This window comes from Canis aureus, chromosome 12, assembly GCF_053574225.1.
Source record: "Canis aureus isolate CA01 chromosome 12, VMU_Caureus_v.1.0, whole genome shotgun sequence".
Taxonomy (NCBI): Eukaryota; Metazoa; Chordata; class Mammalia; order Carnivora; family Canidae; genus Canis; species Canis aureus.
The window spans coordinates 40,834,214-40,858,498 of record NC_135622.1 but is presented as its reverse complement, the minus strand read 5'-3'; the positions used below and the strand labels follow the sequence as shown (position 1 = coordinate 40,858,498).

Below are 24,285 nucleotides of genomic sequence, written 5' to 3'. Positions count from 1 at the left end.
TATGTCTAAAATACTTTATACAATGCCTGGCACATAATAGGTACTTAATAATAATGATAATTTTTTAAATCCTTACAATTAATCTCTGTACTCATCCTTAATTATTTCAATAAGATACATTTCCAGAATTTTTGCATCAAAGAAAGGACATATGTATATTTTTTAAGATAATGCCTTAAGTGTAGAGAAAAGGATTGAGTTGTCATGAGGAAAAGGGACAGAGCCAAGCCAGATGTTAAAAAAGCAAATATCATGCATGGATGCAATGATTTAGGACTCATTGCTATTGAGGCCCCTGGGTGGCTCAGTGGTTGGGCATCTGCCTTCCACTGAGGTCATGATCCCAGGGTCCTGGGATGGAGTCCCACATCGGGATCCACACAGGGAGCCTGCTTCTCCCCTCTGCCTATGTCCCTGCCTCTCTCTGGGTCTCTAATGAATAAATAAATAGAATCTTTAAGGAAGAAAAAAAAAAGAATTCATTGCTATTAAACTAAGAGTGAGCATATCCTAGAAGCTATAATCCTACTTCTAGGAAAATATCTTACAGAAATAATTGCATGAATACCTATATAAGCATATTCATTGCAGTATTATTCATGGTACCAAAAAATTGAAAACAATCTAATTATCTCAATGGGAGAATGATTCCACATATTTTGGTAATCCATACAGTTGAATATTAGCCAATAAAAAAATAAGGTAAAGCTACATATGTTAACTTTGCATTGAGTTCCTGATATAATATTATATGGGGTTAAGTAGAGTGACAGAGAGGAAGCATAGCACAATGACACTCTGTGTGACAATGTTTTTATTTTTTGAGAGAGAGTGTGCATTTAAGGTAAGGGAGGGGCAGGGGGGAGGGAGGGAGAGAATCCCAAACAAGCTCTACATTCAGCGTGGGGCCCAACACCAGGCTTGCTGAAATCATGACCTGAGCTGAAATCAAGGGTCAGATGTTTAACCAATTGAGCCACCCAGGCACCCCTGTGTAACAATATTTAAGGACACAGAATTCAAATCTCATTAGTTACATGTGCTAGTCATGGAAAAAAGCTAGATAATATTTATGAAAGGTTTCTGAATACTGTAAGGGCTATATAAATTTTATTCCCATAATATGACATAAATGTAATAAAAGAAAAGTAAGAGAGTAATAGGCTAATGAAAAGGACAGGACAGGGATCCCTGGGTGGCGCAGCGGTTTGGCGCCTGCCTTTGGCCCAGGGCGCGATCCTGGAGACCCGGGATCGAATCCCACGTCGGGCTCCCGGAGCATGGAGCCTGCTTCTCCCTCTGCCTGTGTCTCTGCCTCTCTCTCTCTCTCACAATCTCTATCATAAAAAAAAAAAAAAAAAAAAAAAAAGTTGAAAAGGACAGGACATACATGAATGGAATAAAGGTTATTACAAAATGAAAATCATCTCTTTTCTGATCATAGAAGTCCAGGTGTTAAAGCAGTAAAGAAGCTCAAGAAATTATCTCATTCATCCCTTGCCTTTCAGTAAAGTATATTTATCCTTATATGTAAATGAAAAGCCAGAGGTGCACAGAGCTAAGTTACTGACCCAAAGTCACAAGGCTCATAAAAGTGGGGTGATGACCACAATCCTCTGTCCTGATCAAAATAGAATTCTCAAAGTCTTGGAAACTTGGCAAGATCAAATAGAGAATACGCAAATTCCTATTGAAACAGGAAGAAATATTAGAACTATAAAAAAATATTACTAAGGGGAAAGGAGACTTATTCCCTTCTCAAGATGCCATGAAGAAGTAGAACATGTTAAAAATACATTAAAAAATGCTCAAAGGGAGGCACCATGCCAAGGACTTTGACAGAATAGTTCTCCCCTTGCTTAGAAGTGATCAATGCAGAGCATGTTTTCCTCCATAAAGGCAAAGGAAGTGAAGCGGAAATAGCAAACATCAAAAAGTAGATGAGAAAAGTCTCCATCAACAGGATCATGGAGATGAGTGAAGATCAAGATGGTTAATCAAGAAAAAGGACAAGATCTATTGATACTTCAGAGGACCAAGGGAAAGGTGAATGTAGCCCATAGTGGGGAGAAGGTCAGATTGCAGTTTATCTCCTGGGAGCCACTCAAGTGATAGTCCAGCAAATGATCACTACAGATCAAGAAAGCAGAAGCCATCAGGGCTGATGACAGGGGGCAGGCTCTTGAGGCCAATTACTTCACAGCTAAGGACCACACAACTTCCTACAAATCTAGCAAAGCATGGGAATATAGTAAAGTGACCAATGGTGCCTCAAAGTGGTGTTAATTTAAAACAAGGTAGGGTCGCCTGGGTGGTGCTGTTGATTAAGCATCTGACTCTCAGTTTTGGCTCAGATCATAATCTCAAAGCATTGTAGGACTGGGCCCTATATTGGGCTCTGCACTGAGCATGGAATCTTCTTGAGACTCTCCCTCTCCCTCTGCATCTTCTCTCTCTCTCTCAAATAAATCTTAAAAAAATAAAACAGTGTAGGGCTGTTGGGAAGGAAATCAATGGTTCAAGGAAGAAGAGCTTATGAAAACATGACGCAGACACAGAATCTCTGCAGCCTTCCTGTCCTTAGAGCTTCCATACCTCTGCTCCAGCTTGGCTGGCTCCTCTCTACTTCTTTACCTGGGAGAGTCATTTGCAGCACTGTGCCCATCTCCAGAGCAAAGAGAAATGATTGACACTTTTCAAATGAAACCTATAAAAAGGACCAAGAATATTCAAGAAAAATAAATCCCATTTTATTTTTTAAAGATTTTATTTATTTATTTATTCGTTTATTTATTTATTCATTCATTCATTCATTCATTCATTCATTCATTAGAGACACAGAGAGAGAGAGGCAGAGACACAGACAGAGGGAGAAGCAGGCTCCATGCAGGGAGCCCAATGCGGGATTCGATCCCAGGACTCCAGGATCATGCCCTGGGCCAAAGGGAAGTGCCAAACCGCTGAGCCACCCAGGGATCCCCTAGATCCCATTTTAGATATCAGACAGCATATCTAAAATTAGACATCAAGCTTGGTTTCATGCGCATGCAGTCTCCTAGAATTATCCACAGCTCATCTCAACTCTATCTTGTCCAATTGTTCTGGAGTAGTCGGAAGTTGTTCAGGCCCAGTGTTGGTTGGCTGGTCTACTGTTCTACACTTGTCTAGTCTCACACAGGATCACATTGGGCATCTTCCAAGGAACAGCATATCCTCAACTCTTGCATGAGAGACAAACTTCTCATCCTCTTCTACAGCTCAGAGTCCCTGGGCAAACAGAATGTTCTCTGTGTCAGTTCCACAATCACCTAAGTTTTTCACTGCTCACACAGCCAACTTTTTTCACATCACCTGGTGTTTCATGGGACCCCATTTCAGGGGAGAGTTATTGTTTTTAATTGTAATATCCCTGCTCTTACGCCAGCTAGGATTATAACCAACTGCAAAAAAAAAAAAGCCCAACTATAGCTTAAACAGATAGGAGAGTCACAGTTTAAGCGTGGGGATGCAGGCAGGTCAAAGGGAGCAATTGCTCTGTCATTTCACTGGGGTCTTTTCATCCGTGGTTGGCCTCTTGGATTTCACTCCTTGCTTGTTACTCTCCTTGTAGCCTTGGATTCACGTTCAAAGCAGGAGGTTGGGAAAGGGTAAAGAACTTTTTCTTTACAAGGCTTTATATTTTTACTCTGGAAGCTAAGACTTCCCCAGTGGACTTTTACCTATATGTCATTGACCAGACTGAATTACATGGTCATGTGCAGCATCAAGGAAGCTGGGAAATCAAGAACTGTATTTTTACTTCTACACTGGGAAAACCACAAGAGAAAGTAATTTTTAATGAATATTGATAAGCTACTGACTGATATCTGCCACTGTAACTCCTTTGGTCCCTCAGCACCATGGATGCACTATTCTTTTACATATACTTGTCACCACCCACCCCAAACATGGAAGATGAAAACCAAAAGTCTTGTCCAGTTCAAATCCAGGATCTCCAAGGGCACCTGGGTGGCTCAGGTGGTTAAGCAGCTGCCTTTAGCTCAGGTCATGATCTCAGGATCCTGGGATGGAGCCCCATGTCAGGCTCCACACTCAGTGGGGAATCTGCTTCTCCCTCCCACTTTGCTCCTCTACCCCACTCATACTCTCTCCCTTGCTCCCAAATAAATAAAGAAAATCTTTTTTAAAAAGATCAGGATCTCTGGTTCCTGCACAAAGCTACCTGTCAGGTCCACATGTGCATCTCATGACCACAGCCTGTAAGCTGAAATGATATCTTATCTTCTCCAATACAGCTGGTATACAAAGATAAGAAACAGTATAACTGCAACAAAAACTCAAAAAAAAAAAAAAAAAAGGAAAAGTAGGAATGTACCTTAGACCATAGAATATATTAAATCCTGCTAGCCCTGGCAGGAAAGTAAAATTCCTAGTTGACCAATCTAACAAGCCTTGGATTTGCTTTCTGGGAGGAAATTCTTCATCCATTATTCTCAGTTGCTATATCCTCATAAAATCTCTCCCATGGTAATGACTATTGATATTATTATACCCATTATAAAGATAATGAAAACTGAGGCATGGAAGGTAAACTCTGGTCATGGTCATACAGAGCCAAGACCCAAACTTAGATCATCAGATTTCAGAGTCCCTATTCTTTACCAGCAAGTGTTTTCTAATAGAACAGGAGTTCTACTCTAAGGGCCCAAGGAGAATTCTTGGCACTCACTTTGAAGAGAAAAAGAAGTCAAAAACTAAACAAAAAAGAAAACTGGAAAGGATCACCTAGAATTGATCTTACAAAATAAGATGTCTGAACCAACATTTTTTTTTTTTTGAGCCAACATTTTCTGACCAAGGTTTCCCTCTTACAGATCATTAGGGTCCCTCTAATGGAGCAATAGCCCCCAGAAAGGAGAGTTTGGCATGTCTTCCTAATAATTGTGTTGTATGGGGCACCTGGGTGGCTCAGTTGGTTGAGTGTCTGACTCTTGGTTTTGGCTCAGGCCATGATCTCAGAGTCATTAGATCAGTCCCACATGGGGCTCCATACTCAGCAGAGTCTGCTTGAGATTCTCTCTCTCTCCTTCTCCCTCTGCCCCTCCCCATGCTCACGTGTGCATGCTCTCTCTCAGATAAAATTTTTAAAAATAATGATTGTGCTGTATATCACCTTTAGTTATAGGCACTTTTGTACACCTTCCATTTGATCTTTGCAACCATGTATATGGATGAATCCAGAAGACTCTTTTTTTTTTAATTTTTATTTATTTATGATAGTCACAGAGAGAGAGAGAGGCAGAGACATAGGCAGAGGGAGAAGCAGGCTCCATGCACCGGGAGCCCGACGTGGGATTCGATCCCGCGTCTCCAGGATCGCGCCCTGGGCCAAAGGCAGGCGCCAAACCGCTGCGCCACCCAGGGATCCCCAGAAGACTTTTATGATCCCCACTTTATCACATACAAAATGAGATTAGAATGACTACCAAGGAGTCAAAAGCTGGAATTGAACAGAGGTCTTGTGATTCCCTAGGCAGGTGGTGTTCTCCTGATATTGCACTCCTAGTGCATGAGAAAACAGATGGAGAGTTTAGGATGCAAGGTTGTGGACACCCACACCACACTGGGCATGGGTCTCTGTGATACACAGGTATCATTATCTTGTTAGTTTTTTTTTAATATCTTATTTATTTATTCATGAGAGTCACAGAGAGGGAGAGACAGGTTCCATGCAGGGAGCCTGATGTGGGACTCAACCCCAGGACTGCAGGATCACACCCTGAGCCGAAGGCAGATGCTCAACCACTGAGCCACCCAGGCATCCCAATCTCATTAGTTCTTAATCATAAGCTTATAAGGTCGGTTCTACCAGTATCCTGATTTTACACTGAGGGAAAGGAAGCTCATAGAGCATAAGTAACTATTCCAAGGTCACTTGACCAGTAATGAGAGAGTTGAATTCAAAATAATATAATGTTTAGAAGCAGAAGGGCAGCTGCTAGAATGTGATCTAGGGAGGAGGTGATTTGGTGGCACCAATTTTTATGCCTCTAATTGTTCTCTGGTCATGAAAGAATTTGCAGACAATTGGCTAAGCTAGTGTGGGAGCTGGAGGTAGAGAAGTAAGCCACAGGTACAAAGAACAAACCTTTTTCCAAAGGTGAGCAGACAAAGGAACAAAGGATTACAATCTTAGAGATTCAGACAGGAAAGCAAAATTACAAAAACCTGTGATTATGGTGTCACGAGAACTGGTCAGAGGAGGAATGGCTGCTTTCAAAAAGAGAAAAATGGTGAAAGGAATGTGTGTGTGTGCCTACATGCATGCATGTGTACACCGCATTTACTAGAAAGGGACAGATGACATTTGCAAAAAATACATGGGGTGAATGGAGGAAATTATAAATACATTTAAAATTTAGCTAATTTTTAAACAATTTTAAGTGCTAAGGGACCCAATGAGATAATGCATGGGAAATGCTTAAATTATACAGTGTTATACAAAAGTAGAGTGGTACTTAGTTTTATATGAGTGTATTTATAATAAAACTGGAAAGACAGGAGAAGCCAGGCCAAGGGGCTGAGCTGTTGCTCTGCTGGGCTCTGCTGCAGCTCTCCTGTGCGTGTCTTGCCCGGGAGGTTCCTCTTCATCTTGTTTTATTACAGCTCTGCTCCACCTCTGGCGCTGAGTGCCGAAGTGGTACAGCTGTTCAACAGCTGGCCCACGTTTACCCCAGGTGGTGGTATTTAAGGAATCAGTTGAGCAATTGTTCATTGCTATGTGTTGGTTGGGGTTTGTAAAATCCCATCAGGGTTCTGAAAGACCCAAGCCCCTGAATTGGGTAGAAGAAGCCCCAGTCCTATGCTGGAGAAGTCAGTTCTGGAAATGAAGGAATATTGTGCTGGGACTACAGGATGGGAGAGGACACTTGGCAGACGGGGCATCTCCCATGTGTAGGGAAGGCAACTGTTTCCTTTCCTGAGAGTTTCAAAAAGATGTGATTTGCTTTTATAGCCATCTCTCTGGCACAGACCTTGTGTTTTGGGTGTCGCTTAAGCTGAGATGGGCTAAGAGGGGAGACTTTTCAAAAGATGAACCACTCTTGGGGCACCTGTTTGAGCATCTGACTTCAGCTCAGGCCATGATCTGAAGGGGTCCCGGGATGGAGCCCCAGGTTGGGCTCCCTGCTCAGTGGGAAGTCTGCTTCTCCCTCTGCCCCTCCCCCTGCTTGTGTGTGCGCGCGCTCTCTCTCTCTCTCTCTCAAATAAATAAAATCTTAAAAAAAAAAAAAAAAAAAAAAAAGATGAACCACTCTTAAGCCAGGTGCCACACAAAGGCAGCTTCTAGCTTTCTATCTACCACCCTGAGCGGCAGGCCACATGCACAGACTCTAGGGCTGTAAGGGGATTTTTATTATGAGCCATTCAGTAATCTCTTCCTTAAAATAAAAAGTCTCACTCCAAGGGAGACTTCTGAGAGCCCCACACTGGGAGTGACAGCCTTGCAGTAGTGAGGACATGTGCTTTCTGCTTATTCTGACTCAATGTGCTCAGAACTGCTCACTCCCAGCTTCAGGATCTGCTCTGCTTTTGCAAAATCTCATCATTCTGGAGACTGAGGTTTACAGGAGTGATTCCCAGTATTTTTTGCTTTCAAGTGCCTCTCCCTAAACATTTGCTTTTGAAAGATTAGGTCTCCAACCAATTAAATGACTTTTTTTTAAAATGACCCATTAAGATGGCTTTGTTTCTCCATGTTCTAATTAATCCTAGATGAATGTGCTTGCCAGTCAACTTCCAGTGAGCATGAGCACTCGGTGTCCCCACATGAGGAGGTACAGTTGCAACTTGGTACAACACCAGTTGACATTTCAGTTGACCTTTGAGGTTTGATGACAGATAAATATGCTTGTTCCCCTGGGCTTCTCAAAGTGTTTGAACACCACTGGAGAACCAAAGCATGCAATCTGCCGTCCTGGGGAATATTGCTTTGAGGTGCAGAAGATGACAGTTAAGGTGACTGATGAGGGAGACATTCAATGGAGAAATATGACCTTTGGAGGTACATTTAGGAAATAATGGATCACCTCAGGAAAAGGGGAGGGAAATGTACACCTGAGAAAGAGGGAAGGAGAAATTCTGGAAGAGATAGATCTAGATTTGAAGCTTATGCCATTTGAAGGGCCCTTTCCAAGGTAAAGATTGCAAAATTAGTTATCAGACCTTGAGAGGTCCTGCAGTTTTAGGGTTCACTAGCTTCTCAGCAAATCTACTCAAGCCTCTGAAAAGCTTCCTTGTGGGGCTCAGCATTCTGTTCAGGTGACTCTAGCACAATGGAGATGTAGCTCCTGGTCTGATCAGCAGGCCCTTTCTCTAGAATAGCAGCAGTGACCATCTGTCTTGACACTTTGACCATGAACCTGATCCCCTGACCCTGACTCAGTGTGTATGATACCCTTGCACAGTTTCAACAGATGTTTGGAAGCCATCTATCTACCTTATGCCAGGAATTGGGGATATAAAACTGAGTAAGTCAGAGATAGCCCCTGAGGACAGAGCATAGTAATAGTGGTGACAAAAATTGAAACCAGTGTTTAAGGTAGAAGTTGGTGAAGGGGATTCAAGGTATGCATAAGCAGCTCTGGAAAGCCCCCAGAAGGGGTGATTAACTCTGCATGGGATGGAAGTATAGAACACGTGGGGAATCTAGAAAGATAAAGTCCACGAAGCAAACTTTTCTTTACTCAACACTCAGGCCAATGTCAATGGGTGCATAGACTTTCCTCACATTTTCTACAAAACTGTGATTGTATTGGGAAACTCAGGAGAGAGAGATCCAGGTTTCCATTTTGCATTGGGTACTTATTTGCTGTATGGGATTGAGGCAAGATTTAAAAAATTTTTTGTAATCCTTATCTGAAAATAGGAACAACAATAATATTCATATGGTCATACTGAGAAGTAAGACAACAAATGAAAGCACAAATGTCCAACACATAATAAGTTGCTAATAAATGTTAACCATTATAATATGCATTTTGCTCTCAATCTCTTACACATAAATCAGCTTATCTCCGTGAAAATACTACCTTTTTTTGTGGCAACATACTACTTTGATACAGCTATGTCAATTTAAGTAACCAGTCCCCTGTTGATGCATGTTTGGGTTATTTCTAAGTAGTCACAACTAAAAACAAAACTCTAACAAGCAGCTTTGCACATACATCTTTGCACAATTGTGTAAGTATTTCCATACTAGTCATTTCATGAACTGAAACTGCTAAGACTCAATTTGCCTATTTGAGTTTTTCATAGCTATTGCCAATTGCCTTCCAAATGGGGCACACCATTTTAAATTCCCACCTATGGTAAATGAGGTTTCCCATCTACCTACCAACATGAGGCACCATTCATCGTTTAAATCTTTACCATGAGGCCTTTATTGGAAAAGAAAGAAACAAGAGAAAGTCCAAAGAGGGAGCCAGGAAAGCAAAAGATAATATATCCAAAGATTCAAGAAGTCCAAGGAAGGAGGGGGAGGTTGAGAGCAAAGGGCTGATTGTCCCATGTGCAGGCAGGCCTGTCCCTACTCTATTCTGGTCAAACCCTAGGAGTCTGCCCGGAGTCTGCCTCTCTGCCCAGGGTACTGGGTCTTCAGCACTAAAGGCAATACTAAGATGGCTCTGGAAGCATCCATTGCCCAGGGTCTCATGACCTGAACCCACAGCACTAGGCCCCTAGGCCATGTCATCTGTTCCTTTTCAGGGAAGCCCATAGCAAGGTCTTCCCCAAACTTCCAGAGTCTCAACCTAGGAGACCTAGGGCGGCAGCAGACAAACCAGTGATTTCAAAACCACATTTTGAGAACACAAGTCTGTGGCACATCTTTCTATGAAGAGTTTCCCGAACAGTAGAGAAGTTGTTCAGAATCTAAGTTCAGAAACTTTTCAGGATCAGCTCTTATGCTTTTACCCTCAGAGGCAATCTAAGGCAAGAGAAGGAGTTTGGACAGAATGGTTTTGGATTCATGTAGACTTTTGTTAAAATCTCCAGCTTTGAAACTCACTAGTGGGGATGATTCTGATCGCAGTTACCTCATCTGAGAAATGGGGATAGCATTCTCCCCAAGAAGAAGAATCTTTGTTTGAAGATTACATAATAAAATCTATGTCAAGGCTGGGCTCATTAGTGAACGTAAGTTCCCTTCCCCCTAATCCAGTTGGAGCAGGTATGGGGTTGGTACCCACAGATACACTGGACTGGATTTTACATGGGGCAGAGTAATATGTTTGAGTTGGACTTTTTGCAAAATTGGGGGGAAAAATCATCCTAGTATCTACTCTCTCAAAGCACTGCTTGTATTGAAAGATTATTTGTGACAACTCTGTGAAGAAGATAAAAAAAATCTACTGCATCATATACTTTAAATGAGTGAATTGTGGTATTTTTTGTATATTTCTTTATTGGAGTTCGATTTGCCAACATATAGTGTAACACCCAGTGCTCATCAAATGAGTAAATTGTATGGTATGTGAAAGACCTCTCAATACAATTGTTATTAAAAAAAAAAAAGATTATGTGTAGAAGTTGGTTTTCTGCCACCTAATTTTGTGGCTGCAAAGAACCAATGAGAGTGAAATGTAATTACATATTGAAATATTAATCTTTGTGCTTTTCTACGCTTTCTCAGTCTTAATCCTCCTCAAGATATCTGTGTCATTTGGTGATAATTAGGATTACTGAAACAGGAATGCAAAAGGAAAAAAGCCAATGTTTTTCTTACTTCCAAATTTAAAAATTTTGAAAAGTGAATTTTTAACTTATACAAGGAAGATTTTGTTGAAAGAAAAGGTTCATGACATCAAAGCAGGCAACACTGAAGGAAACAAGATAGAGAGTTTATGCTCAATATTGACTGGATGAGCATGGGGGAAGACCAGCCCACTCCACGTCAGCCACTGCACCAACCCCCCCACCCATTCCAGAAACCAGAGATGGTCCCCTGGGTAGGAGCAGGATGAAGCAGGACCCTGGAAACCAATGGACTGAGGTGGTATGAGGTTGGGGTGGAAAGGTAGTTGTGGGGGATTCTTGGAAAAAAGTGGAGTCAGCAGTAACCGGGTGAGTCTTCACCATCGACGGGGACTACATGCTACTAAAGACCATACCTGTAGGCTGCCATCACCACTGGAGTGTGACCAGCCTATTGAATGTGCTAAACAGTATGGGGGTAAGTCACTGTCCCATGAGGGCCTTTTAGCCATAACTGCCTGCTCACCACTTGTGGATGTGATAAGTGTCACATCTATCCACACACTGAGATTTTGCTGAGCCCAATCCCAACTGTTTCAATTGCCCAATGTTGTCATTCCCTTTTCAGTGGCCTCATGTGCAGATCCTATAAGCACTGATCAAGAACATCATGCAGGCAGAGCCCTGCTCTACCTGTCTTCCAGTCTCAACAGAAGACCCACAACATGGCATGGTCCCCCACTGAGTGCTTTTCCTAAGTACTTTGTCTGGGAGACCTTAGCTATGGTTGGATTCTTTTTATCATTTATTTTTTAAGTTCAACTCCTACTCTGTCCAGTTCTTGCAACAGCCACTGCTCTGCAACCTGGCACTAAATGAGAAGCATGAAGAACCCATTCAGCTCACTTTCTGAATCATTTGACGTTTTCCAGACTTTCTAGCTTAGAAGTAGCCAAGAGGAGGAACAGACAGGGGAATGTGACCAGTATATGATTTGTCACCTCCGACGTTACTTTGTCAGGAAAGTCCCCAGCTCAGAGAGTGGAAGAGTTGAAAGGGAGGGCAGGGAAGGACAAGATTCTTGTCTTAAAAAAAAAAAAAGAAAGAAAGAAAGAAAGAAAGAAAGAAAGAAAGAAAGAAAGAAAGGAAAGGGGAGGGTGTGAGGGATGGAATGAAGTCACTCTGCCTCTCCAAGAAGCCCCTACTCTGTGGAGTGCCCCTCTCCCAAAAATGCCTTCACAAGAGTGTTGAGATTAAGATCAGAGGAAGACAAACAACTCAGCAAGAGTTGAGCCCAGTGTGGTGCTGGCATTGACATCCAAGTCAGACTCTGGCTTACCAAACCCAGCAAAGCCTTGAATTTTAAAATTATGATGAGGCTTTGTTGTGATTATTTCCAGAGGAAGAGAAAGATGAAGAGAAGCAAAATGGCTTAAAATGAGTTGAGTTACTTTCTTCATCCTGGAAAATGTCTCCTGATGTTGGAAAGGGACAAAGCAAAATGCAAAATCCTGAATATACACCACCACAGCTGAGAAAGGGTGGACATGGAGTGCCTTAATGACAATTCATGTGCAGGATCCAGTAGGAGTGTTGAAGCTTCAGAAAAGCACATGCAATCCAGGCCTGGGCTTTTGTTAAGGGACAGAGCCTGGACTATGGAGATGGCTCCTCTGTACCTCGCACTGGTTGGACTATGTCTGAGGTACTGGGCTGAGTTTTCACAAAGAAGAGGTCTTCCAACTGCCAGACCAGACACTCAACTCATTACCACTGCCAGCTCTTTTCACTGCCCCATCTAGAGCCTTGTGTTCCCAGATACCCAGAGCTAATCTGGAGTGGGGCAGAGTGTAGGACATCTACCATCTGTGCCTCCCCAGATCCACCCTCATTTCATTCTGGGAAACCAGCCCTCCACCATTCTTTGCCTCACATGATCAGCTGCCTACCTCGGAGCTCCAGAAATGTGCACATGACCCAATTCTGGGACTTTTTATTACAATTCTTAGGAAACAAATCCATTTCTAGCAGAATTTTAAATTAGGAGGAAGTGAATGAAAGCTGTTGGAGCTACCACTTGGAAACATCTGCTTAAAAGGAACACCGGCTAGGAGCTAAGAGATAGAGTCACCTGGATCCAATAGTTCCTGAAGCAAGAGTTACCCTCAGACCAGTACCTTGGAGTTATATGTACCAGTAAGTTTCCTTTGTGCTTAAAACAGGAGGGGTTGGGTATCTCCCCTTCCAAGCAAATGAATCCTGATGATACAGACAAGATCAATAGCTTTCACCCTACCTTCTGTTGAAGCTTAGAATTAAATAACAATTTAAATAACTGTTCTTCCAGTTTCTTCCCTGATCTTCCCACATGGCAATCATATCCAGGACCCAGAATCCCCTAGGCTTAAGAACTTGAGTTACTTCCAGTTGTAGATGACCCCTTCTTCCTTCCGCAATATCCCAGTTGGTAACTCTGTAGTCCTTCCTTAATTCTGATTCTGTGGCCTAAACCCCCAGATTCTTCTAGATTCTCTAGTCTGGGGCCCTGCCTGCCTGTTTGGACTACCTGGAATTGGTCCTTACCTGGCCAGGGTCTGAACTTACTGTAAACTTTAAGTACTCACTGGCTACTCCTGAAGTGTACGCTGACAGCCATGTCTATTCTCCATTCTGGGAAGGAGGGTCTTCTTCCAGACAGAGATCTAACCCTAAAGATGCTTCTTGACTCCATTATAATTCAGACACACACCTGAACAGGAAGCCCAAAAGAGACCAAGACGGCAAGGAGTCTAGAAACCAGGTTCTTAAAGCCAGATGCAACGAAGTGGTCGCATTTGGCCTGGAAAAAAAAGAAGATTAAAGGAGAAACATGATATCTCTCTGCAAATAGTTACAAGACTATCATATAGGACTAGAGCCAATGGGTGAATGTCCCAAGGAGATAAATCTAGAGTCAATAGAAGAAATTATTTTGGATTGTTTCTATGAACTTGAGAATTACCCTTTACTTTAACATTCTTGTCATCTATGAAATGCAAATCCCTGTGCAGGTCGGCAAACACCTATGGATGGATTCCTGGCGGTGACATCTGGGAGGAGCCTGGGGGAGGCTGGGGTGAGCTTAGAGGTGCCTTCATGAAGAATACTCACTTCCGAGAGCTGGAGCAAATTCCTGGACCTCAGTAGCCTAAGAGTAAGAATCACTGTGCCTGAGCCGAGCTCAATCCCAGGGAACTGAAATATTTACTCACTAGAGGACAAAGGGAAGAGCCCCTTGTGCTGAATCAGGAGATAGCCATCTTCGTAGGACTGGTGGGAAATGGAGGCCCAAGTTTAATAATGGTAAATCTATCAAAACCAAACGGACATAGCTCACAGCCTGTGGGCAATAAAGATCCACAGGTGAAATTTTATGAGGTTTTAAAGGGAACTTTATTAGTTTTGAAGGAGCCATAGTATAAACTAAAGCCAGCCATGGAAAAACAATATAATGTGAACTATGGATAACAATAGCTGGAAAAAACAAAAAACAAACAAAAAAACAACAAAAACAATAGCTGAAAAGTTTGTCCCTGTTACCGAACCAAAGAAAATTCTCAGGGAAAGGGAAAAAATATGTGAGACTTTATGTCCCTCTCATGATTTCTGGTGAGGTAGACTTTGCTTACCAGCAACACTTTTAACTCCTGTACAGCAAAGACTATTAAAGTTCTGTTACTCACCCAGCACCTGATTCAATGCAGGTGCACCTGTGTGCACAAGCACACGAAATAGTTCTGAGATGGGCAATCACATTTGTGAATACTTCCACAGGTGTGCACTTCCCTAATGCTCCAGAGACTTTTTGTATCGCGGGCAGAAAACTTAAACTCCGTGTTAAGAAACTTTCCCAAGATCACATAGCTCATAAATAGCTGAACCCTGATTCTTGAACCCGTATCTGCCTGTCTCTAGAGCCCGTGTCCTTTTAACCACATCTACCTTTGCCAGATTTTTGGATTTCATCAACCAATCGTGTTTCAAAAATAAAAGAACCCCGATTGGGTTGCCAACATTTTACTGGGACGATAGTGTTAAAACGTAAGAAAGTTACCTTATGACAGCCCAAAAAGACCGGACAAAATCTCAGAATAAAGAGAATATGTTGATTATTAACAAATACTCACTCCTTACTAGAAGTGAGTGTGCACCTGTAAAAACACTGCCATTGATAGGCTTTTGTGGCTGCAACTCTCTGCCACACTTTACTCTCTTAGCTCCAAGCACGATGTCCTACGCAAAGTAGGCACTTCAGACTTGCCATTGAATGACTGACATCATTTGCTCTTTTCTGTTTGATCCTCTGAAAAGACCTCCCTGATAACAGGTACCTGGTGGGATCACAGACCCAGACAACTTGCTTCATCTTGTTTAACTTTGCATATACGGCTTGGTAAAAGCAGAACTTTGCTACCATCTCCTTCTCCTCTCTGCTTAAGAACAGCAAGATTTCTCCTCTTGGCAGACTCTATCAACACAGCGTCGTGTCTTTGCACTAAGAGATTCTATCACTACCCCTCTGGCCTACACTCTCACCCTCAGAGGTCATCTAAGAAATGGGGTCAGGAAGGCTGTGCAGTCCTAAGAGGTGAATAAGCACTTTGGCCTGGGGGTTCCATGGTATGAGTGTCATGTTCTCTTGTCCCACTTCTTCTACTGAGTGACCTTAAGAAATTCTCTTCTTTGAATCTCAGGTTTTTCATGTACAAAATGAGGGGGGTTGGGCCAAAACATCTCAAAGGGTGCTTCCAATCTTGGCATTCTACACCTCTCTTCCATCTGGCTGATTGCAGCGCCTTCCACATCAGGGCTCCTTTTGTTTGAGAAAATCTGGAATTTGGGGATGGAGTCAACAGCAAGTTGGCCCTTGAGGAAGATTCTGTAATACGATCGCGCAGCTGGTTAGTGATTCTACATGAGCGCAAGATCACTTCAGGGTGGAATGTCAAAGTTTACCAGACATTATCTTGGACCAATTCTCCTTTTTCCATGAGACCAAATCATTATCCTCAAAAGCATTACTAATTGTGCACATCCACCAGATGCTGGAAGGCCCTAGCTGGGAAGCAGAGGACCCACGCTGGGGGTCATCCACCCCACTTGGGTTTCTCCTTGGCTGGGCTTACACTAGAGGGCCCGGCAAGAAGCCAGGCTATGCCCTGGAATAAATGACTTGTCCAGTCACCAGCCACAGCCCAGGAGGTGCTCTCATACCTACCTGGTCTTTCATTTATCTTTACAGCATGAAACCAGCTATCCTAGAAGCCTGCCTCACTGGGGGAAAGGTTAAATTACAGGGCCTAACTTAAAAAATTTTTTTTTTGCAAAGACTTCCTTCCCCTTTAATTTTGGAATAGTTACTTCTCTGGTAACCCGCCAGAACAGGGCTATTTGGATGTCATCTACAAACAGAGAAGAAGGAGAGAGCTAGCAGACTGGCCTGCCTGCTGGATCGACTTTAGTTGCTTTTTCACATACAGATCAAAAGCCTCCTGAGCAGTTAGCCCTCAGCAAGGAAGTGACACCTGCAAATAGAGAGGATTCAGCAAAAGTGAACACGCACTGTGTGAAAATGCATTGCGTTGTTCAGTGCTGGAGATTTCTGGTCACCTCTGTAAATATCCTGAAGATGAGCTTTGGCTCCACTCTGGAAAATCCCTGGGATCTATTAGCCATTGTAACCTACAAGAAGTAAGGTTCCCCAGGCTCTCAGAGATTGTGGTAACCCTATCTCCATAGACACAACTGGGGGAGTAGGAGAAGTTAGATCTGCATGGTCTTTTCCTCTGGGCAATGCCTTCTACATACTCTGGTGACCATAATCATAAGAGCTAAAGAATAGAAAATAAAGAGATGCAAAGAGTTACATGTCCAAACAAGAAATAATGAGGACATGTGAGAATAAATTGATTCAGGAAAAGTCTTCAAGAAGTTTAGAGAGCAAGCAAGAACAAAGACCCTCAGAGAAAGGTGAGTTAGGGAGAGAGGCCCCAAACTGGGAACACATCTCTAAAGAAATGCCTGTGAGTAAGAGACCAGGGAAGAACTGGTCAGGTGTCAGGGCACCAGGTCCAACTTGACCTCTACTGAAGGCCCAGAGAACCCAGAGAGAAGGCTCTCCATTTGTTCAGCAGCCAGAGAAGTGTAAAGGCAGCTGAGAGAGGAGAGAAAGGGAGGGGGACTTGAGGAGGAGGTGTTGAGTGGAATTTAATGGGGCTCTAATGACCAAAATTGTGTCAAAAAGAGCACTTTTGACCTATTGCAAAGGATTATGAGGAAAGAGCCAAGAAATGGAAAAAGGCAAAGGGAATCCTTCTATTTAGAAACCATTGAACATCCCACCACCAACCTGGCAAGGCAAGGAGGCTGTTCTCTTCCTTCTGTTGATGGATTCATCCCACACCTGTGAATGCAAAGGTGTGTCAGCATCACAGAATTAAAGATCAATCCTGCCTCATTTTACCAATAAAGTTAACTAAGGTCACCCTGAGAGCTGGTGGTAGAGCCCCAGCTAGAGCCCCTCCTTCCCAAGCCCAAATTCCCTGCACTCTTCATCAATCTCTGGCACCCAGTGTGTGCATCTCTCACTGTGCTCCCATTTTTGGAATCTGAGAGTCTCTCATGGTGTCTATCTTTCTGCTCTAGAAATCCTCCCATCTCAGCTTCTTGCTTACATGAACCTCATGCCATAGGTAGCAAATCTGCATCCTCTGAGTTCACGAGTGTGCATCAAGCCTCTGCTAGCCACTGGGGGCCTGCCTGTGGCTCTGTTTAACTGCCAGCCCTGGAGCCTCTCCTGGCCTTGGCTCTGGTCCACAAGTTTCTCATCTCACAGATGGGAGAGATGATCACATGTGGGCCTATGGGTTACACATGTCTGGATGCTGGTTATGTTCTGCCCTAGTCTAAACAACGAACAGTGAAACTCTCAGAACTGAGAGATGTGAATTTCTGAGGCTTCTGATTATAGGTTTACTGCTTAAGCCCAAAGCTTCTGTCACTTTGCTTGAGAACTGGTTAAAGGTTAAGAGGATGTTCAAAAAAAGTCCTCTAAAACAGGTTCCATTAGCCTAAGACCCTGTATACACCCAGGCAGAAAAATAGAAACGAGATGCAGGGACCAGAAGAGAGGCTTCACAGAAGGAGCTGGTTTCTGTCTGAGGGGGATGAGTTGTCAAATCCTTCGCTTAGGAGAATCCTAGGCATCCCTGAGCTGGGATGGAATCAAGGCTGGAGAATAGGCTGTAGGAAATTATCTTTCTCAAGGTCTAGCATGTGGGCTCTGCTGGAATCTCCAGATGTTAGAGGCTCCCCACCTTTTATTCTTTAAAAGGTATAGGAGTCTAGTTCTCCCACTGAACCCCTCTAGGTGCTATTTATTTCTTTCATACCCAAAGAAAGAATGTACCAAACACCTATTCTGAGCCAAACACCCTGTTGGGATTTACAGGGATATGAAAATAAGACGAGCAGGACCCCTGGCCTCACAGAATTTAGAACAAGGGGGTCATGAAAAGTTGAGCTGCCTTTAATTTGGGAAGTTATGAAAGTTTCCCAAAATTCTTCCCCTGCATTGGCTGGAATGTCTGCTCCCCAGCAGGTCTGATTGGGGTGTAACAGAGCCCCTCTCTGCTGGAAGCCGGGAAGCCATCCGTCTGGGTCCCTTGCGCTTGGCTCTCACTGAGCGGTCCCCGGAGCCCGGTGCCGAGCCCAGGCTGCTCCGGACCCCGGTCCTGGAGGCCTTGCTGCTCTGGGTGTCTGGTGCTCAGGGCCGGTCTCGGAATCGGGGAGGCAGGCCACGGGATCCGAGCCTCGGCACGTCCTTCCCGGGCCCACGATGCTTCCCTCCGTTGGTGCCTGCGGCCTTCCTCAATGTCAGTGTTTGGGGGTGTTGATGGACCCCCGGGGAGGATTTAAACATTGAAACCCAGTCCCGGCCAGGGCCCCACCGGATGATGAGAGAGCACGGGAGGAAACAAAAGTGCTTGTGTTAACAGAATGTCATTTCCCAACATGATTCAGGCCCCGAAGCTGAGGCAGGAAAAGGAGAGCAAATGCCTTCCCATCCATCACGTCGGACACAGCTATATTTAGAGCGCACGCCAGCTCGGGCCGGGTGCAGGCTGCGGGCTCCGGGCTCCAAGGGCCCCGCCGCATGCACTGAGGTCGGGTGCTGGGGCCGGCAGGCGCGAGTGTGTGCTGTGCGTGTGTATGTGTGTGCATGCGTGTGCGTGGTGTACGTGGTGTGTGTGTGTGCCCCCGTGTATGTATGCAGTGTGCGCGGTGTGCATCCGTGCGTGTGCGGGCGGGGAAAGAAGAGGGGTAGGCTGGCCCTGTCTTGCCTGAGCTGCAAGCGCAGAGCCCAGCATCCAGTGTGCACAGCAGGGAGCACAGACACTCCTCGTGGGTTGAGGGCAAAGCCGCCTGGGTCCTAGACCCCGTGGGAGGTGCCCTTGGCTTTGCTATCGCCCCCTGGCAAACATCTGGCCACATGAAGGCCTGGGCCCAGGTGTGCTGGCATGTGGGAAGGAGCTTCTGCTCCAGTCAGTACCTAAGCACCATTTTCCTAAAAGACACAATCTCACCTGGCCATGGAGACAGACACCTGCCTAGCCCCCAGCACTCCAACGCACGCCCTTTTTGCAAGGGACAGAGAAGAGGTTTCCTTTCATTGTCACCCATCTCTGGCTGTCGCCCTCCCACCGAAGGGACAGAGACGGCTGCACTGAACTCAGCCCTGAGGCCAGATTGGAGCAGGGTGTGGCTTCAGGCAGTCTTCAGTCTCCATCGAAGGTCTCCTTTCCTTCCATCTTAAATACCCTGCCCTCCCAACTTCCTCCTTAGACCTCTCAGCCCTGAAAAAGATGCATAAACTAACTACCCATGGTGATGAGAACTAACATAAACAGCCTGGGATGAGGCTGCCTCTCTCTACTTTCCCCAAAGGTCTCTAGATATGCCACAGGGTCTATGGAAATATAGTTTATACTATGTGTGCCTCAGAGTTGATTCACTTGCCATTAATAGCTCAGCTGTCCCTGAGGTTCTGGCCAGTGTTGAGCCTTCTTACTGGCAGAGAGGGTTTATACAACTTCCTGCACAGCTATTGAATGGCTTCCCACAAGCCAAGGCTACCAGACAAAGCATCCCACTGTGGTAAGTCCCTATTGCTACTTCTCCCAGGAAGGCAGGACAAGCTCTTGTGAAGTCCTGAGGGAGCCACCAGCACCTTAAAAGTAGGAGTCTCCCTACAGCCCCTTGCTAGCATCCAAGATATGGGGGGTTTATCTGCTTTGCACCATGGCCTGGGTAGTAAAAGGATAGGGGAGAAATTGGTCCATGAGGGACATAGCAGGTTCATTTCTTTTTACCTGTGTCTTCTCCTCTGAAGAGTCATCACAAGGAAGTGCCATCCAGTCAGTAATTTAGCAGGGAAAAAAAATGCACTTGGCTGTGTTCAAGGACTATTGGGACCACCTATATGAATAGGCAGGGAGGTGAGGAGGAAGCAGTACTGCCCTGGAAGCCAGGTGCCCAAGTCCCAGCTCTGCCAATAGTTTTCATCCATTGTGATCTTGAATCAGCCATCTGCCTCTCTGGACAAAGGAATAGCTTGGATCAAATGATCATGATTCCTTTCCAAAGTACCACAAAGGTATATAGGTAACTGGGGAGGTGGGGCTTCTAGGCACTGTGCACATCTTACTACCAAACCTTACAAGAACCTTGTAAAGTACGTATTATTTTCTCAATGTGTAGATGTTAAAACTGAAGACCAAAAATGTTAAACCAATTCCCGTAGGTCACAAGCTGGCAAAGGCAGGATCTCAGCCCACATCCTTCTGATGCCAAAGCCTCTGTGCTTCGTCACACCGTACAAACGTTTCTCAATGGATCAAGGAGAATAATTTTTGTTCATTTGATCCTTTTTCCATTGTGAACATCTTTTCTTAAAAGTCTGTCCCTTCACTTCACTCCACAAAATTCTTATAAAAGAATTGCAGTCGTGCCTGCCTTGAGCTGTTCTGGCAAAGTCAGGAATAACGTTGGTAAAGTGCCAGGCCCTATATGCCACCAAATCAGAGTATTTTACAAGTGGTGGTCAAATGACCGCATCGGAAAGCTTGTCTGTGTGCTGGGTACTTGGAGCCCAGGAGGATGAGTCAGCTGCCAGCCCACTTCTTTTCCAAGGACCTGAAACCAAGCGACTTCCTGCTTTTCTTTCTTTTGAAGCCCTGTGTGTGTGGTGCTTCAAAGTCCGAGAGGGTTGGGCTCTTTGTCCAGGCCTGGTGCGAGCTCCGTGGTGCAGGCAGGCAGAGGCAGGGGCGTACGTTGGTTCTCCCCACCACCCACTTTTTTCTTTCTCTTTGGCATGTCCTGAGACTTGCAAAGCCTACTAGCTACCTTCTCATTATGTTCTTCTCAGCCTTTCTGTTTTCCAGTCACTCTCCCACGTCTCTTTGACATTCTCCCTCTTCTTCTTCCCATTCTTTGTTCTCCTTGATGACCAGGAGCTAACCACAGGGGGACACACAGGGCTGTACACAATTGAAATTGCCTTCCCATGAGTGCAACAATCTTCATGATGCCATGGTACCAAGTGTAAAGTTCCTGGGGGCCGAAGGAAGAGACATACCACTTGATGCTCAGCAGGGTCTGGAGCTGAAAGAACTGCTTCATAAAGAAATCGATTCACAAATTGCAGTTCCCAGGCAGGGTCTTCAGCAGAAGTGTCCAAAAGGAGACCTCAGGCTGCAGTAGGTGACAGTGGGAGTTGAAGTTTCTGTTCTTTCTCTCTCCTCCTCACTGCTAACCTGAGTTAACCATGGGGTTCTTTGGTCACGAGGACAACAGACAAGTCCTTGAGACACAAGACATTGGCAGCATTCCAGAACAAACTGGCATTCTTCTCTTGCTTCCATTCACAATAAAACCTACTTTAGGGGAATCTTGCAAATAAGCTCCCCAAACTTACCAGCCTCAAAAATGTACCAGTTACCTCTGGCCCCAAGAAACTCTCCGGGTTGCAAAACCAGTAATATTGGCATGCTTTACTGCATGCACAACACAAATAACTTTTTGTTCTTGGGAGGTGGATGAATAGTGATTATAAAGGATTGTTGAAATAAGTAGAGGTGGTATCTAGATACACTGATTTGAAGTTAAAAGGCTCTCGTCTTTTCCCAGTTCCACCTCTGACTCTCTATGTGACCCTAAACATTGTTTTCTTTCTCTGTGTCTTGGTTTCCATATTTATAAGATAGGCTTGCACCAAGAAGAAACCAATGCATAATTGGAAAAGAGAAAATGTTATGTAAATAATATTAGAGATTCCCCTGCTGTTTGCTTGACAGCAGTTCACTTAGAAGGTTCAAGATCCTTTTGATCTGAGATGAGAGGGACCAGCTGCTGAGAGATAGAGTCGATTTAATCCAGAGTTAACCTTGCAGAAGCTCTTTGGAGATAATTTGTCGTGCTTCTTTGTAGTCTAAATCCAGGACAAAGGTGCAGAATATGATTTGCGGAATTGGTAACCATAAACTATGATTTCTGATCAAACCACTTTCTTCTTTCTGTCCCATTTATGTTTCTCATGTATGTCATCCTGGACAGACTCAGTGAATCATTCCCTCTGGATAGGTACGTATGACCTCACAAAGGCCTTTTATATTAACCATGGGGTTCTTTGGTCATGTATATTGTAGTAAGAAATGACAGTCTTTCAGAAGCTCTACAGAATTCAGAATGGAAAGTATTTCCAGCATCTTTGACTCCCTACTTCAAGGGGCTTTAGGACAATGTGGCTCCAGAAAGCCAAGACAGAGAAGGGCTAGTTGCAGGGCAGGGGGTCACAAAACGTACTTACTGGACTCCATACAACTGTCTCCCCATGATCCTCCCTCACGTCTCCACGGCCAGATTGGAGCAGCCTGTGGAAAAAATTCCTGTCTATTTTCAGAAACAGATAAAAGCATTCAGATTATGCAGTGCAAATCTCAGCCTGAAAGCGGCTGGAAAAATCTGTTCCTTGCCACTGTCACTGACCCCCCGACCCCTCCAAGTAAGGACATTCAGGCCTGCTTCCCCTCCTCTCTCCTTACCCCCACCAGAGCAGGCTGACCCTCCCACCGCACAGCTGGTCCTTGTCTGCAGTCAGAGCACTCCCGCCTTGGAGAATGGGGACAATGGAATACAAGTTGGTGTGTTTAAAAAAAAAAAAAAAAAGGCAAGTGGTTCAAGGAGAAGTCAGTGTTAAATCCATGTTTCTTTTTAACTGGATTTTTGGAGAGTGTATTTACAATGCTGTACGGTCCTCAGGAGCCTCCCTGGGGGTCCCAGGGCAGGAGGTTCAGTCTCAGGCAGCCCCATAGGCCTCATTTGCTAACACGATCCACTCCTGGGAAGGACAATCCTCTATCCTGAGCAGAGCTGCCTAAGACCAGATGTCTCTCTGTCCTGATCTTCCCCAAGCATAGAGGTTTGGGAACACTGAATAGTTCATCAAACTGGATCTCTTGCGCCGGGGATTATTCCTGGCTTTAGAGAAAAGCTAGTTCAGCGACGCCTCCACTGTCCAGTGCACTCGTGTTTGCAATGAATTGGTTATGCTCTGAAGATACGAAATTGTAAACACAATAAACCGGGCTTATGCTTAGTGCATCGGGGAGCAAATATCAGTCAAACACACTCGAGAGGACTGCTCTGTGAGCTTTTCATCTGGGAGGCACTGGGGGTCTCAGGGCTTCATATTGAAAACATCTTTTCTTCCAGAATGCTTTGTGCTTGCACTCCTCACTGAATAATTCATTAAACACCAAACTCCTCCTCCAGGGGCACTTGTTTTGAGCACTTGTTTTTCCACCTCCCCTCTAGGCAATGGGCTCACAACCCAAATAGAAGCCCAGCTGTGCCAGCTGCCAAAAGAGCCAGACAGGATGACACTTCCTAGGGGAATGGGATGGGGCTCTCATTTCCTCTTCCCTGGTTTCCTCCTCTAGATGCACCAGAGGGAGGGCAGGGCCGGAGTGAAGAAGCCACCATCAAGCAAGAACCTTTGGACAAGGGAATGAGGGCCCGTCCACCTGGCAGATGGATGGAGCTAATTGTTGCAGCAGAAAGGAGTTCCCAGATTGGAGAAACAGAGGATAGGAGCAGAGCCACGTGCCAAATACATTCCAGGTAGGATGTGGACAGAGCAGGAGAACTTAGGAGACCCTGATAAGCCCCAGCAAGGCTTAAGATCCACATTTCTGTTTTTTCTACTTTTAAATTGAAGTTTCATATTCTATGAGGCAAGAATCAAAGATCAAAGGAGAAATAATTGTGATATTTAATTCAGAAAGCAATGGCAGGCTTCCAGGAGACACCATAACTCAGATCATACGTTCTGGCGTATCTAAGAACACTCTATACAACTCCAGGCCTTGGCTCAAGCTGGTCCTCTGCCTGGAATGTACCACCTACTCCACTTGTCAAACTCCTACTCGTCCTTAA

At 44.5% G+C, this 24,285-nt stretch overlaps 1 long non-coding RNA gene across 4 annotated transcripts in view; it reads right to left on the bottom strand.

The window, feature by feature from the left end:
* The window catches only part of LOC144324683 (uncharacterized), a 45,398-nt gene that overhangs the window by 4,577 nt on the left and 16,536 nt on the right, over positions 1-24,285 (bottom strand). The window contains exons 3-5 of one of the 4 annotated variants that reach the window (XR_013390114.1): positions 22,658-22,721; positions 17,141-17,194; positions 811-1,337 (exon numbers count right to left, since the gene is read on the bottom strand). This is a non-coding gene — a long non-coding RNA (uncharacterized LOC144324683). Of the gene's footprint in view, positions 1-810; positions 1,338-2,861; positions 3,268-8,877; positions 8,917-17,140; positions 17,195-22,657; positions 22,722-24,285 lie in introns of those variants that run through there. The other 3 variants (XR_013390115.1, XR_013390112.1, XR_013390113.1) reach the window with 3 other exon arrangements.